A 12,783-nucleotide genomic window follows, 5' to 3' on the forward strand; every position below is an offset into this window, starting at 1 on the left:
GCAGAAGCTTGAGGACAAGCAGCAGCAGCATGGAACTGATTCTTTTATTTATTTATTTTTGCAGTTTTTTGGCCGGGGCTGGGTTTGAACCGACCACCTCCAGCATATGGGGCCGGCGCCCTACACCTTTGAGCCACCTAAAACTCTCTCTCTTTTTTTTTTTTTTCTTTGCAGTTTTTGGCCGGGGCCAGGTTTGAACCCGCCACCTCCAGTATATGGGGCCGGTGCCCTACTCCTTAAGCCACAGGTGCTACCTAGGAATTGATTCTTTACTTTGGACTCTTCCACCTTTCTTCTTTAGTCTTAGGTGTGAGACATAGTGAAGGTTATGAAAAATGCATCCATGAGGTAACACAAACTAGACGAACTGTCAAAACTATGTTATTGGTTTACTCTTATTATGAATGTACAGAAAAGCCCGAAAAAACTTGTGGACATAATAACACCCAAATATCAGGTATGTGTGCCCCCAGGGAGCCTGCTGTTTACTCCAATCCTTCAGAACCCCCAGAACAGACTGAATTTGCTATACTGAAAGTACAGTTTATTTTGGCAACTAAGTTAATTCTATTTCTATAATTTATCTTTAGTAAAGAGAGAAATTGAAAAGAGAAAAATGGTTCAAAGAAAAAAAGACTATGGCCCACCTATATTAAATCCCAGTCTTGTCTGCAATGTCAGCTCATAAAATAAAGCATAACTGTTTTATAATGTTTGGAAAACCCCCTCCCCTGGTTCCTCATTTAGATTACAAAAGACTGGCTGAACTAAATACTCACTCTCTCCTCAAGTCCTTACAGGCTTTGCAGATTTCCTCTGAACAGGCTCATAAAACAGTAGATTACCTCCCAACAGGCTCATAAAACAGGACGAGCGGTACACCAGAACTCTGCAAAGGAACTGCCAATGGCTGAACAGATCTGCATCCTACCTGGGGATCTGGTGTGGATTAAGAAACAGCAGCCGGGAACCTGGAAGGTGTGTAGATTGAACCCTTGCCTATGATCCTCACCACTCCGACTGCAGTTAAGATGGCTGGGAGGATCTCTTGGATTCATCACTCCTAGGTTAAAGCTGCAAAGACCGTCCCTACGGAGAAAATCGAAGGTGCAGCAGATGGACAATCCCTTAAAGATAAGATTCTCTTGAGACTGTGTCTCTTAATCCTATTGTCCACCTGGTGAAAGAACATCACTAATGACCCCATAAGCCTATTAACTATACCTGGGAATTAACCCAAACAGAGGATGGGGCCCTGATAAGCACAGTCCATTCAGCCAATCAGCCCACCTTTACTTTTAATTTGTGTGACTTATTCCCACCTAATTGGAACAACTTTAGCAGATGCCTGTAATACCTGGGGAACTTCTTACTAAGGGTGCGGCTCTCTTGAATGTGAGAAAAGACAACTGTGATGGGGAGCTGAATACCACTGTGCAGAATGGGGTTGTGAAACCATAGCTACTTAGGGCAACAGTGATCTCCACCTCAGCCTATTCAGGGGAAGGGGGCTGTGAGCACCTAGACCTGGATTCAAACTACTTACTCTCCAGAGCAAAGAAGCCTCCAGTCCTCATTCTAATGCTAATCAAATTAGGTATAGCAGAGCCAACAACAGTTAGAACATCTGCCTTTGTCACAGGGGAGAAAAATTTCAAACTGCTAAGCAAACAAATTAACGGGGATTGGAAGAACCTAAAAAATTCAGTTACCCAATGAGAGACCTCTCTAAACTCTTTAGTGGAGGTAGTTCTTCAGAACCACAGAGAACTTAATCTACTGTTCTAAACAATGATTTGTTTCCCAAAACAAGAAGTGGGGAATGAGATGGCCACTGTGGCTCCTCCTACCCCCCAAACCCAGGACGGGGGAGAGGGAAGAAATGGAGAAATGGGATAAGAACTTACAGAGCTGGGTGGCGCCTGTGGCTCAAGGAGTAGGGCGCTGGTCCCATATGCCGGAGGTGGCGGGTTCAAACCCAGCCCTGGCCAAAAACCACAAGAAAAAAAAAAAAGAACTTACAGAGCTTATATTGTAAAAAGTTATTACTTATCTGCTAACCGCAAATACATAGTCTACTTCTGGGAATGTCCGTTACATCACCCAGGAGGCTGTGACCTTCTGATAAACTTTTTTGAATCTTGCAGCTGCCTAATCGCTAACTGCCGTATCAGTTTCTGTTAACTGACTAGTTAGACTGGCTGCCTGCTTGCTTGCATCAGCTCACCCTACATGTATCTTGAAAATCTCCGCTAGGTGCTGTAGCTCCCAGCTAAGGCGCCAGCCACATACACCAGAGCTGGTGGGTTCAAATCCAGCCTGGGCCTGCCAAACAACAATGATAACTACAACCAAAAAATAGTGTTGTGGAGGGTTGGGAGGCTGAGGAAAGAGAATCGCTTAAGCCTAGGATTTGGAGGTTGCTGTTAGCTGTGATGCCACAGCACTCTACCCAGGGGGACAGTTGAGGCTCTGTCTCAAAAAAAAAAAAAAAAAATGTTTAAGTTGAGGAGGCTGCTCTCCTTACTTAAGGGGGCAGCCTGTGGCCAGTCTATAATAAAGGCTCCTCATTGGCATTTTAAAATTATATTTTGTCTGGTGGTCATTTCACTTGCACCATAACATTTTCCAATAAAAGAACTTAAAAATTTTTTTTTTTTTTTTTTTGTAGAGACAGAGTCTCACTTTATGGCCCTCGGTAGAGTGCCATGGCCTCACACAGCTCACAGCAACCTCCAACTCCTGGGCTTAAGCGATTCTCTTGCCTCAGCCTCCCAAGTAGCTGGGACTACAGGCGCCCGCCACAACGCCCGGCTATTTTTTGGTTGCAGTTCGGCCGGGGCCGGGTTTGAACCCGCCACCCTCGGTATATGGGGCCGGCGCCTTACCGACTGAGCCACAGGCGCCGCCCAAAAGAACTTAAAAATTAAAAAAAGAACCTAAAAATTAAGAAATGAACATGAATTTTTCAAATATGCTGTAAAAATAGTACTTCAATTTGGAGCATGAGGTATTTATCACAAAAAAGAAACACTTGATAATACATGGGACACTCTGAGTGAAACTACCAGTTTCGGCCTGGACCTTCTGGGTCTATTTTATATCTTAGGTGTTTCTCATTAATTTGTTTAATCAACAAACATTCATCGTGCCAAACGCTGCTTCAAGCGCTTAGGATACAACAGTGACGAAAAAAAAAAAAAAGCAAAATTGATTCCTGCCCTCTGGAAGCTTGTGTTTCTCTGGGACACAGATAATCAACACTAGTGTAAGTAAATTACCTGAAACATTAGGAGATAAGTGTTATGGAAATAAATGAAGCAGAGTAACGGAAACTGGGAGTGTCCATACATGACAGGAACTAAAAGAGGCTAAAAAGTTATAAATGCATGATTTCCACAAGGAATGGAAGGAACCGTAAAGCCCTCCGCAAGGTAAAATTCAGGGTAAACTCTATGGTGGGCACAAAGTCCTGTCGCTGCACGCGGCTCTCAGTGGGAAAGGGGTTTCCACGCAAATCAAAGTCACACATGGAAAAACTGTGTGTGTATACATGATTCATAAATCATACATAAGAGTTATGAAGCCTACGTAAGCCTAAACAGTGTGAGTGGACGAGGCTTAACATGGGCTGGAACATTTTCTCCCCATTATTTCCACAGTAAACAATTCCGAGGTGCCCGGGCGACGGTGTGAACGCGCGGGGGTTGACTCGCTGCCTGCCAGCGCCCTGTTCTTCTACCGGCGATCCTACTAACAGCCCAGCACGCCGGGACCTCGAGTTTTCCTTCCCACCCCCAGACAACCTAACCACCTGGAGCGGTGTCCTGGCTCACTAACCCACTGCAGTTTCTGCAGTCCCGACTCCAAGGGAAGAATGCCACCTACCGAACCACCCGCTTCAGTAAACCAGTCCTGCCAAGTGCAACGACACTCAACCCGGGTCGGCTCCAAATCCCTGCCCTCTGCTTATTCTTTGACCTTAAAAAAAATAAAAAAGCCACTATTGAGGCTGACAGGAAGGTATGCTCGCGGTGCAGACATCTGATAAAGCTTCCACATATTGTAGCCTTCTCAACAGCGCAGCCAAATTTCAAAGGCCACGCTCTGCCTGCGTTTTTCTTCATTGCGTTTCCACGTTTGGAGCCCTCAGGTCTCTGCGGCCCGCACACAGCGGAAATCGCCGGTGCGAGTGTGTGCGGCGCCCGGAGCTCAGCTCCAGGTCTGTCCCTTGGCTCTGCGGACGTGACAGCGTCCTCCTGGGCTGGGGTTTGTTTGAAGATTTTCTTCTTGGCAGGGATGGTTCTTCAGCAAGTGATTCTAGAGCAACAGCGGGGCCTCCTCTTCCCCGAGGGGAGAGTCGCAGTCTGCGGGAGGCGCCGGGGAGCTGTGGAGCCCGGCCAAGCCAGCGGTTGCCGCAGCCCCCGCCCGCGGCGCGGGGCGGTTAACGCTCCCCGGCCGGCGTTAGTTCCAGAACTTTCCGGCATTCTCCCGCCCCGGTCGAGAGGCACGCCCCTTTCCCAACGTCTCCCGCGTGGTTCCGGTTACATCCCGAGTCAATCTGAGTTCTTCGTATTTAGAGTTTTATTTCTTCTCGGGAAAGACCCCGCGGCCTCCCGCCCGGCCTCCACCCGCCGCGCGGCCGGCCGGCTTCTCCCTTCGGGGCGGGGGAGCCTGGGTGCGGTGGGGACCGCCTGCCCTGGTCCGTCCGTGTGCTCAGCCCGCGGGTCCGCGGAAGTGGCCCCGGCGCGACGGCCCCGTGGCCGGGTCAGCTCCGGAGCCGGCGGGGCCGGCGGCGTCTTGTCCCGAGCGGCGGGGCTGCGGCGCCCGCGGGCTCAGCCCTCACCTGGACGCCCCGGCGCGGCGGCCGCTGCAGGTAATTGTGGCGCGCGGGGTTCCCGAGCCCGGCACTCGAGCTGGAAGCGCTGGTCCGGGACTCGAACCGTCGTCACACTGGGACATGGAGGTTTGGTGGGCTGTGGCGCAGGGTGGGCGAGGGTCGCGGCTGGGGGCCCGGCCCTGCTCTCGTCCCCCGGCCCTGGGGACTCGGGCGGCTGGAGAGGGGTCCGGGTGTCGACGCGGGTGGGGGCGGCGCGTGTCCCGGGTCAAAGCCGGGAGGAGGGATGCGGGCAGCAACTTGTAGCGCCGGGTCGGGAACGCGGAGCCGCGGAGCCGCGGAGCCCCGGGGGATCCCGCGGGGGTCGGTTCTCCGGAAGGGTTCCCCGAACGTCCAGCTCTCTCGGGAATCGATTCTGGTGTTTCTAGCCCTGTCCGCCACCTTCCCATCCCCAGCGTAAGTCATTCCGGTAGTTGGTCGTTTTCCCCCTTGCGATAGTGATTCCCTTTCAGCTTCTCTGGAAACAAGTTGTGATTAGATCACTTGTGTAGATATGTTCCTTAGGAAATATCTCAAGGGGCTCCGTTTATACCCTTGGCGACTCCCTGTTTGTCCTGATTTTGCTGCCTTTTTTTTTTTTTTTGAGACACCGTCACACTTTGTCACCCTTGGTAGAGTGCCGTGGAGTCACAGCTCACTATTTTTTGGTTGTAGTTGCCATTATTGTTTGGCAGACTCGTGCTGGATTCGAACCTGCCAGCTCCGGTGTATGTGGCTGACGCCCTAGCTGTTGAGTTACAGACGCTGAGCTTTCCTAAATCTCCCACCGGGATCCCGCTGAAGAGAGGGGAGATCCGTGGCCTGGTGTGGGAGTGTCTGTGAGCCATCAGTGGTGTCCCTGAACTTGATGATGTGTGGGCTGTGGTGCCGGCTCATCCTTTGATGGATTGAGGCTGCGTCTGAACTTGTCGCTTTTCCCCTTTAGAAATGGAGGGTGTAATTGCAATCAGTGTAACTTGGCTTATTGTACTCTCAATGAATCCCCAACAATAAAAAAAAAAAAAAAAGAAAAGAAAAGTAGCAAAGATAAGGCATGGAAAAAGCCCAAGTGCCTATCGATCCGTGAATAGATTAATAAACTGTGGTATATGTACACCATGGAATATTATGCAGCCTTAAAGAAGGATGGAAACTTTACCTCTTTCATGTTTACATGGATGGAGCTGGAACATATTCTTCTTAGTAAAGTATCTCAAGAATGAAAGAAAAAGTATCCAATGTACCCAGCCCTACTATGAAACTAATTTTTAGCTTTCATATGAAAGCTATAACCCAGTTATAACCTAAGAATATGGGGAATGGGGAGAGGGAAGGGAAGGAGGAGGGAGGATGGGCGGACGGAGGGTGATTGGTGGGATTACACCTGCGGTGCATCTTACAAGGGTACATGTGAAACTTAGTAAAGCTGGAATATAGTTGTCTTAACACAATAACTAAGAAAATGCCAGGAAGTCTATGTTAACCAGTGTGATGAAAATATGTCAAACTGTTTATAAAACCAATGTATGGTGCCCCATGATCGCATTAATGTACACAGCTATGATTTAATATTAATAATGAAAAAAAAAAAAAAGGGGCGGCACCTGTGGCTCAGTGAGTAGGGCGCTGGTCCCATATGCCAGAGGTGGCGGGTTCAAACCCAGCCCCGGCCAAAAAAAAAAAAAAAAAGAAAAAAAAAAAAAGAAATGGAGGGTGTGTGTGAGATCAGATCTTCCCAGTTAAAATGTGAGTTTATCAGATTGGTGCTACACTTGGGAAGGTAAATGAATGTTAAGTAATTGACATAGATTTTAAAGCTTTAAAACATTTTTTGTAGACTTAAGGAGAATAAAATCATAGATTTATTTGAAGGGAGGAAATATTGAATAGCAGCCTTGTTATTTATGGAGTACTTGCCCAGGAAATGAAAGGTGCCTTTGCTCTTTTCCCAAATTCTTTATATTCATCATAGCCGTTGTCTGTAAGATTTTGTCCTTCATCATATTTATATTTATTAAGAGTTCACACATAACCAAACTGCGATCTACCTTCCCAATATCATTGGGACAATAAAATGTGAAATTGAATGGATAATGACATGTAATAGGTACTTGATAAAAGTTACTAATTGTTTGTAATTTCCCCATAATGCGGGGAAATTCATACCACTGTGTCCTTAATCCTTCAGACCCAAAACCTAGGATTCAATTTTCAACTCATTTTCTCACTCTTCTCACTCTGCAACAGCCAAGCCATAAGGAAAGCTACAATCTAAATTTTGATTTTCTCCACTTCCTCTCCACTGCTGTCACTATAGTCCAAGCTGCCACCATCTTTTTTTTTTTTTTGTGTGTGTGTGTGTAGTTTTTGGCCGGGGCTGGGTTTGAACCCACCACCTCCGGCATATGGGGCTGGTGCCTACTCCTCTGAGCCACAGGCGCTGCCTTTTTTTTTTTTTTTTTGAGACAGGGTTTCACTCTGTCCCCTTAGTAGAGTGCTGTGGCTCAAACTCTTGGGCTCAAGTGATCCACTTGCCTCAGCCTCTCAAGTCACTGGGACTACAGGTGCCTACCACCACATCCAGCTAGTTTTTCTGTTTTTACTAGAGATGGGGTCTTGCCCTTGCTCAGGCTGGTCTCCTGAGCTCAAGCAATCCACCTGCCTTAGTTTCCCAGAGTGCTAGGATTACAGGTGCAAGCCACCATGCGGGGCCTCCATTTATACCTTGTAAGAAACTCCTTGTCTAACATCTTTCTTACCCATTCTCCAGTTAGCACCAGCATAATCTTTAAAAATTGATCATGTTTCTTAAACTCCTGGTTTTCTATCACTTTGATTAAAATTGAGACTTCATTTCTCAGCCCTGTTTACTTGTCCCATCTCAGCTACCTTTTCCGCCTTCATGTATGTTTTTCAGGCACATGGATCTTCTTCACAGAAGTTATCAAATTCATTCCTACTTTAAGGCCTTGATGTTTCCCTTTGCTTCTTCCCGCTGTTGACGCTCTTACTGTGCAGATCTTAGATCCTCCCAGAGACCTGTCCTAAGTGGATCTTAGATCCTCCCAGAGACTCCCTAAGTGGAAGTCACCCCTCAGTCATACTCTATACCTTCTGCTTTGTTGCCATATTCGCATTCATCCTTTTCTGATATTTATTTACTTGTTTGTCATCTGTTACCACATCTTTCACCAGATTGTGGAAATGAGAATTAGGGATCTTATGTACATTATTCAAGGCTGCCTCCCCAGTACCTAAATTAGTGCCTGGTACATATTAGATGTTCATTAAATATTAATTGGTTATGTGTAACAGTGAACAGGACAGGCATAGCCCCTGTCATCAGAAGTTATGGTTTAGAACAGAGGTAGAAATTTGTTTTTTAAAGGAACAGATAGTAGGCTTGTCATCCATAGCTTAGTGGTTAGGGTACCTGCCACATATACTGGGGCTGCTGGGTTCCAACCTGGCCTAGGTCTGCTAAACAACAAATGACAACTGGAACATAGCTGGGCGTTGTGGCAGGCACCTGTAGTCCCAGCTACTTGGGAGGCTGAGGCAGGAGAATTGCTTAAGCCTAAGAGTTTGAGGTTGCGGTGAGCTGTGACACCACGGCACTCTCCCCAGGGCGACATAGTGAGACTCTGTATCAAAAAGAAAAAAAGGAACAGATAGTAAATATTTAAGGTTTGCAGGCCATTGGTCTCTGTTGCAGCTAGTTAGCTCTGCCCTTGTAGCAGTAAAGTGGTTGTTGGGATATGTAAATGAATGGGTGTAACTGAGTTGAAGTAAAACTTTATTTGGAAAAATAAGTGGTGGATCCGTGTTGTGTAGTTTCCTTAGCTGCCCTGGTCTACAGTAGTGCAGTTTAGTGGAACTTTGTCCAGTGATAGTATCTAATTTAGTAGCTACTACCTACATGTGGCTATTGAGCTTTTTTTTTTTTTGAGACAGAGTCACAAAATGCCTGGCTAGTTTTTCTATTTTTAGTAGAGATGGGAGTCTTGCTCTTGCTCAGGCTGGTCATGAACTCCTGAGCTCAACCAATCCATCTGCCTCAGCCTCCCAGAATGCTAGGATTACACACGTGAGCCACTGGGTATTGAGGTCTTGAAATGTGGCTGGTACAACTAAGAAACTAAATTTTTTTTTTTTTAGATTGGGTCTTCCTCTGTTCTCTGAGCCTAGAGTTCAGTGGAATCATCATAGCTCACTCAGCCTCAAACTCCTGAGCTCACGCATTTGCCTCCCTCCTGAGTAGCTGGGACTGCAGGCATGCATTATTGCATCTGGCTAATTTTTTTATTTTTTTGTAGAGATGAGGTCTCATTGTGTTGCTCAGTCTGATCTTGAACTCCTGACCTCATGTGATTCTCCCACCTGTGCCTCCCAGAGTGCTAGGATTATAGGTGTGAGCCTTTATACCCGGACCCCTAAAATTTTTAACAGCTTCATTGAGGAATAATTGACATATAATAAATTATACATACTTAAATTTTATAAATCTATTAGTTTTGACACCCACACCTACACACCCACACAAATATGTGTACATACAACTGTGAAACAATCTGTATAGTCAAAGTAATGAACATATTCATTATCCCTAAATTTTCTTCACGTCTCATTCTAATTCATTTCTCTTTCCATTCCCAGGCAACCCCTGGTCTGTTTTCTGTCACTGTAGGCTAATTTGCATCTCAATAATTTTAACTCTGTGGATATATAAAAATAAGTTGAAAAAAGAATTTATATAAATGTAATCATACTTTATATTCTTTTTGTGGTCTGGCTTATTTCACTCAATATAATTATTTTGAGATACATTCATTTTTTTAACGTGTCAGCAGCTCATTGCTGAGTAGCATTCCATTATATGTTTAGCACAGTTTATCCATTCTCTTATTAATGAGCATTTGGATTATGTCCAGTTTTAGGCTATTACAAATAAAGTTGTTGTGAACATTCGTGTAGATGTCTTTGCATGATCTTATGTTTTCATTTCTTTTGGGTAAATCCTCAAGTATGGAATGGCACCAGCACATACTTTAGATATATATTTAACTTTTTAAGAAACTATCCAGTTGTTTTTTCCAAAGTGATTTTATATTCCCCCTGGACGTAACTAAGAGTCTGATTTGTCCACATTTTCACCAACACTTCTTATTATCTATCTTTTTAATTATAGTCATTGTTGTCCTTAGGGTCTCACCGAGAAGCAGTGTCGTGGAGAATAAGACCCGCATTTGAAATTGTATGGAAAATAAAAGGGACCACCACTCTCTCATAGAGTGTGGCAATCTTTATTTCTTCCACCAATGCTTATATAGGCACATAACTTAATCAGTAAACACATGACTTAAACCTTGGCCCCAGGCTTTTTACTGCCTGGTACTTACCCACCTACAGATAAACCAGATTAACTGATAACCATTTTACTAACATTATCTAAAGCTATCCTTATGGACTAAGGTTTAACCGGATTAACTAATAACTACTTCATCTAACTTAATCCTCCTAAAAATACATGACTTAATGGAAAACATGTTGTTGAATATCTGCCTTACTGGCCTCATGGTTTGGAGGCAGTTATTTTATTCTTTAAGCAAGGCATAGTCAGGAAATTCCTAAGACATACAGAAACTCATTTGCAAGCCTCTGCTCCCATGTGGGCCTTAAGTCAGGGGGTTTTTATGCCCGCAACCAACCCGGCCATATGGGATTCTGCCTCAGTTTCTCACAAGTAGGCCTGTACAAAGTCTTTTAACTGCTTCCTCTCAAACAGCTTTTTTGGCCAGAGGCATATAGGCCTTTTGCCTATAAGTCATTCTAGAGGATATAAAGTTGTACCTAATGGTTTTGATTTGTATTTCCTTAATGACTAATGACGTTGAATATCTTTGTACTTATTTGCCATTCATATATTATCTTTGATGAAGTACCTATTCAGATATTTTCAGTTTTCATTGGGTTGTTAGTTTTCTTAAGTTTTGAGAGATACTTATATAGTCCGTATTTTATTCCCTTATGGATTTGCAAATGTTTTCTCTCAGTCTGACATTTAACAAATTTTTTTTATTAAATCATAACTTTGTATATTGATGCATTTATGGGGTTCAGGGTACTGCTTCAATATAATGTGGACATGTCTTTTTAATCTCTTAACAATAGCTTTTAAATAACAGTTCTTCATTTTGGTAAGATCCAGTATGACAGGTTTTCCTTTAATTTTCTTAATTATAACTAATTTAAATTTAAATAGCCACCAGTATCTAATGGTTACTGTATTGGACAGCACAGGTCAGAGGAAGAGACAAAGATAACAACAATAACAAAAAATGGTGATAAATTATTAAAGAAACAAGCCTGACCTAGATTTAGACAAGTTTATTGAGCTGAACCACTCCATAGTAGGGTGTTCAGAGTATGTCGCTTTTAAGTGACCCTTAACTCTTTTGTGAGTAAAAAGAGTTCTATTAAAAGATTCCAGGAAGTGGGAGCATTTAAGTTCAAAGTTCCTGAATAGCTGTGTTGGAGGAGCTAGTTTGTAGATGCTATATAAGAAGTCAGTCTCTTTATTTTATACTCACATTTATTATTCTGACCTCAAGCAGAATAGCTTTGCTGGATCCTAGACAGAAGATGTGACCATTTCCAAAATCAAATCCACCCTCAGAGAACAAAGATTTTCTATCACTGAGGCTCTTCAAAAGAATATACAATAGATTTATACAGTAAGCCTTAAAAATAAGGTTCTTAAATATAATAGGAGCATATAAATAAAGCATACATAAATCTTTAAATTCTTCTGGATTAATCCATGCTGGATAACACCCACATTTGCACCAGAAAGTTTTAATGAAATAGAAGCACATATTAGAATCATTTCAGTTATGGATGATTTGTGTCAGACTCACACACCCTGATCCTTTCTTTGGTTTAACATACAAATTTAAGACTTTAAATAGGATGAGAGGATAGGGGAGAGAAACCTACAGGTATAGAAAGCTAATCAAGGGGAAATGAATTAAAATAGCTCTAAAATTTTAAAATGTAGAAGCTGCTATTGTAAACTCCATTCTACGTTTTCTTCTCCATTTCCTGGATCCAGCTCTGTTTAAAGCACCTCATGGTAGAATATTCCATGAGCTAGCTGACTTTGGCCACGTGTGTGTATTGTGTTTCTTTGAATGAAACATCCTAGTGAATAAGCTTTGGTTTTACTCTTCAATACTGAGGAAAAATACATATTATGCCCATGATTAAACCAGTATCCTACTGAATCCTTCTCTGATATTATTTGCAAAGTAAATTGGGTAAAATTAGATACATGATATTGTTTTGGCAGGGAGAATCCTGGAATTACCAAAGTAGAGTTAGGTTAATCACAAATGGCCTCTATTATTACTGTCATGACCTCTGAACTTTGTTTCTGACTTTGTTTCTTTGTCTGAAAATAGAGATAATCCATAATTTGTACATCTCACAAGGTTTTTTTTAGTCAAATGAGTGTGTATGAAAACACTTTCAAAAAAAGTATAGGTGTTATGTCTCACCATGTGAGAGTAGGTGTAAAGCAACAAAATGAGTTTGATTTTTTTTTAAATTTGCCATCAGTGCATATATATGAATGGATGCTATCCTTCAAAGCAGCTACCACTGGAGGCCATAAGTATTAAACATGAGTAGAAATTTGAGCAAAAAGATAAGAGTTGGCTATAATTTATGGAAGAGTAAAGAAAATTTTAAAACCCCTTTAAGTAAATGCTTAAATATGTTTCATACATATTGATTATATGAGGTAAGGTATTAACTTTTTCTCATAGAAGGAACAGAGGTGGAATTTGAACCCAGATCTTCCAACTCCATTTCTATTTTAAACTAGATTAAAGTTAAAAAAAAAAAAC

Source organism: Nycticebus coucang, chromosome 6 (assembly GCF_027406575.1).
Source record: "Nycticebus coucang isolate mNycCou1 chromosome 6, mNycCou1.pri, whole genome shotgun sequence".
NCBI classification, from domain to species: domain Eukaryota; kingdom Metazoa; phylum Chordata; class Mammalia; order Primates; family Lorisidae; genus Nycticebus; species Nycticebus coucang.